General features: G+C 36.1%; 1 long non-coding RNA gene across 1 annotated transcript; it reads right to left on the bottom strand.

The window, feature by feature from the left end:
• Positions 1-2341: 2341 nt before the first annotated feature.
• On the bottom strand, positions 2342-4108 carry LOC123515930. Its single transcript, XR_006678018.1, has 4 exons — positions 4011-4108; positions 3315-3484; positions 2947-3091; positions 2342-2592 (listed from the first exon to the last, which is right to left on the bottom strand). It is a non-coding gene; the product is annotated as an uncharacterized LOC123515930 (long non-coding RNA).
• Positions 4109-4417: the final 309 nt, after the last annotated feature.

Below are 4417 nucleotides of genomic sequence, written 5' to 3'. Positions count from 1 at the left end.
TCACCGACTTCTTCAAGTAAAGGCGACAAGCTGTCCGCTATCAGAATTACACATCCTCCTTCCAACAGCCGACATGTGGAGTACCCCAGGGCAGCAAGACGGGTCCTCTGTGTTTCCTAATACTGATTAATGACGCTCTCACCAACACCCCTCATTGCTGGAAGTAAGTTGACGACTGTACCGTGTGCGTGCCAATCGACAACAAAAGCCCAGACTACTCATCACTTCAAGCAACGCTGGAACAACTACAGCAATGGACGGAAGAGAGCAGAATGGCAATCAACCACATAAAAAAATGTGGTAATGTATATTTGCACTTCCTCAGCGACAGCTCACCCTAGGCCCTCATTCCCTAAAAGTGGTTCGGTCAGCCAAACTGCTTGGAGACAGAGTGGACGACCAGCTTTTTTTTTTTTTTTCTTATTTATACCATGTGGGCTTTTCACGGGAATTTATGGGCTAAAGGGGATACTTTTCATGGTACCTCCTATCTCAAAGCCCACCCGCTAGGAAACCGTTGCCCCGAGTGAGAAAGCCCAACCTACACTCAGACCGTGGACAGGATTCGAACCCGTGCGCTTGGAGACCCCTCGGACCCCAAAGCACGCATGGTTCCACTGTACCACGGCGGCGCCAAAGCTGACATGGAAGCAGCATATCACAGCCACAATTAGGGTGGTGGCCTACAGACTTTACATGATACGCAGACTCAAATCACTGGGCACACCAGCTAAGTTAAAAAATGTTTACTTAACCTTTATTCTGCCAAGACTCACGTATGCCTCACCAGCCTGGTCCTCCTCTCTCTCATCCACTCAACAGCAGACTGTACAAAAAAGGGTATGCAGGATCATACTTGGCACTAACTACACTACACTGTAAAAAGTAATCTGTAAATTTTACAGAAAAATCACTGGCAACCATGCTGCCAAACTTTATCTGTAAAATTTACAGTTCTGTTAATTTCAATATCTGTTAAATTAACAGATTATCTGTTAAATATCAAATATCCTGTATTTTTTTGCCCTGTAAAATTTAGTTATTTGTTAATTTAAATTTGTTATAATTACAGATTATCTGTTAATGTCACAGATCCTTTATATTTTGTCCTGTGAAATTCAAACATTTACTGGAAATCTAGTATAGGAATTACCTATCAATGAAACAGGTAAATGGTTTCCTTTATTTTATTACATCTTACAAAAATAATATAAACTATAGATCTAAGAGCTGTGGAGCAGTCTCATTTTGTAAATGGCCCCATATACGCTCAGGCAGCCAGCCAGGCCGCAGAATTAGCGGCCTGTTCGGCAGCCTGAATGGTCACATACACGCTCAGCAACCTCCTTAAAAAAATCAACAAAGGCTCCACTGCTCAGTATTAAAAGAAGAGACACAGTAAACAGTACGTAATTGCATAGAGCTAACAGGAACCTCAAATAAACACTTCGTATTAGTATAGCACCTGCAGCATATTTCATAATAATGTATCAAATTTATAATGAAAATTGTATGTTGTACGTACATACCTATGTGTGTGTGTGTGTGTGTGTGTGTGTGTGTGTGTGTGTGTGTGTGTGTTACATATTAGCATATGATTTCCACCTATAAACATTTTATACATCTAGTGTTCTATGTTAGCAGATCTTGATACATATTCACCTGACAATATACATAAGTAATAGAAAATATTTTAATTGTGGGGAATCCTTCATATCAAACAGAGAAATAACACACACACACACACACACACACACACAAACGTAAGTAAAATGTATGTAGGTTATTCGTAAGTGTTTATCAGATGCCAATAACAAATGCACACACACACACACACACTCAAACGTGTGTGTGTGTGTGTGTGTGTGTGTGTGTGTGTGTGTGTGTGTGTGTGCATTAAATTTTGTTACTGGCATCTGATTAACACCTGCAAATAACCTACAAATAACCTACATACATTTTACTATGTTCATGAGTGAGTAACTAAATGAGAGGCTTCAGAATCAAAATAATGATAAGTATAAAAAAAAAAAAAAGCCTGAGCACATTAGAAACAAAATACATGCAGACAAACTTGCAAAATATTTGTAATAAAACTCACTATTCAATAACTATCAAAATAGTGAAAAAGTGAGAAATTACCAAAGCACATTTAAAACAAAATAGGTATTGACAAACATGCAAAAATATTTCCAACAAACTTCAAAATAACCTAACCATTTAATTAATGATTCATATTCTATTAAAGCCAAGAATTCAAATAATAATAATAATAATAATAATAATAATAATAATAATAATAATAATAATAATAATAATAATAATTATTAAGGATCTAGGGCTAGGCATTTCAATACATCATCAAGCTTGTAGAAAAATATTAGATTGTCATTAGTACACTTCAATAAGAGAGAACTTCTGAAAGAAATCTTAATGATCCTAAGAACTGAATCATCAGACATGATGGACTTGACTTTGTGACACATTTTTTTAAATGTATCACCAAAAAAAGAAGAGAAGTTTTATCTTGTTGAGTACCACAATTTGACATGGTGCTTTCTTCCCTTAAGTGGCATCTGCATGTGTGACTTCCTGTAACAAAAAATAAATACAATATATATGTGTTCCAAGATCTTTTAAAAGAAAAAAAAAATAATGATGACTCTCCATTATGATAAAACTACCTAGTTAAGTCTTAACTGATATGCACCATAGCCATGCTCTGCCTCTTCAGTGTTATTAAGAGACAGGCCCATCAGCGCCACAGCTGAGGATTTCAGTGACAGGTGTACTAGGCCCAGTCGTTTCATCAAAGCTCATCATTATTGCCTAGCAACTAGAGGTTTTTTTGTGACATGAAGATAAGATTAGGCCACTTATAAAAAGACAAAGTTACAACGAAGCACCCGTGATTACACTGACAAGTAACAAATACTATATACTTACCTTGTGGGATTTAGCTCCTCCAATCAACGTCAGCGATAGCATTAATCAGGGACAAGACCTTTGGATGCACTTCTGAGTGCCTTTTGCAGTGTTTTTTTTTTCTTCAATCTTGCTCCCTCTCTCTGGATTGATGCCAACAAAACATCTGCAGTGACGGAAAGTAATGTAACTACTATTATGTACAACTTGTATATAATAGAATTAAATTTCCATGATTGAATATTGCAAATATAATGTGCATGTTGTAATTACATCAGTCAATTAATTTCCGTTAATTAATACTAAATTTAAATATCTAATAATTGTAGCCATAAGGAAAGCAGTATTTTTTTTATTGTTAATAGTACAGAGGTTCCACATAGATTTACCTTTGAATAAATTCTAGTGTTGATGCACAATCCATTGGGTACATTATATTCAAGGTATAGTAGGAGGCCAACAACATAGCCAGGCCAGTTGTAAATGTGGCAATGTGCTCGGTTACTATAACACCATCGATTGACAGCATATATCTTGTTGTAGTAAACTTTGATTCCCCCTAAAAACATAGTAAAGTATATGAATAAATCAATTAATTAATTCAATTTAATTAAAACTATTACACTTAGATAAAGCTGGTAAATATCTGGTACATGTTTAGAATATAAACTATCTCAAACATAGTGTTTGGGGAAGATCATTCTCAAAATCAAGCCTAGATGCAGTTGGCTGAAAAATGTTACAGCAAAAAATAATATAAAAATATTCAAATATTGCAGAATAATTTAATTAGTCCGTCTAGTTATTCAGGACTGATGAGATGGAACTTTGTTGTGAGTATTCCCTAGGTGTGGCTTTGCCAAATGTTGTATCACACCTTTCGGCCCCATTGTTACATTTTATGCTACATAAAACTTTATTCTTGTTGGTGTCTGGCAAACCCATAAGAAAGGAACCCTTACACAAAATGCCACCTTGACAGCCCCCATCAAAGTAGGTGGACAACAAATATCTAATCACTCATGCAAAGCCAATGCTGTTGTGAAAAGAGTAGCATAAAACAAAAGTAGACCAAAAATACTTACATACATACAGACAGGTACTTGACATACACAACAGACAGCTACTGGACGAGACACAATGGTAGACGAACAAATAAACATGGTACATGGTCCACATCATATGCTGTTGTGAAAAGAGTAGCATAAAACAAAAGTAGACCAAAAATACTTACATACATACAGACAGGTACTTGACATACACAACAGACAGCTACTGGACGAGACACAATGGTAGACGAACAAATAAACATGGTACATGGTCCACATCATAAGGTTTTTTTTTTTTTTCAGTCATCAGGACTTGGCTGTAAAAAAACCATTGTATGAGTATTAACTATTGTTAAAACTAATACACTTAATCTTGTGCTGGAATATGTGGCTTATGATGGATGGATGGATGGATTTTGTTTAGGCGCCTCAACATCTGAGGT

Source organism: Portunus trituberculatus, chromosome 5 (assembly GCF_017591435.1).
Source record: "Portunus trituberculatus isolate SZX2019 chromosome 5, ASM1759143v1, whole genome shotgun sequence".
Classification (NCBI taxonomy): Eukaryota; Metazoa; Arthropoda; class Malacostraca; order Decapoda; family Portunidae; genus Portunus; species Portunus trituberculatus.
This window is presented reverse-complemented; position numbering and strand designations above follow the sequence as displayed.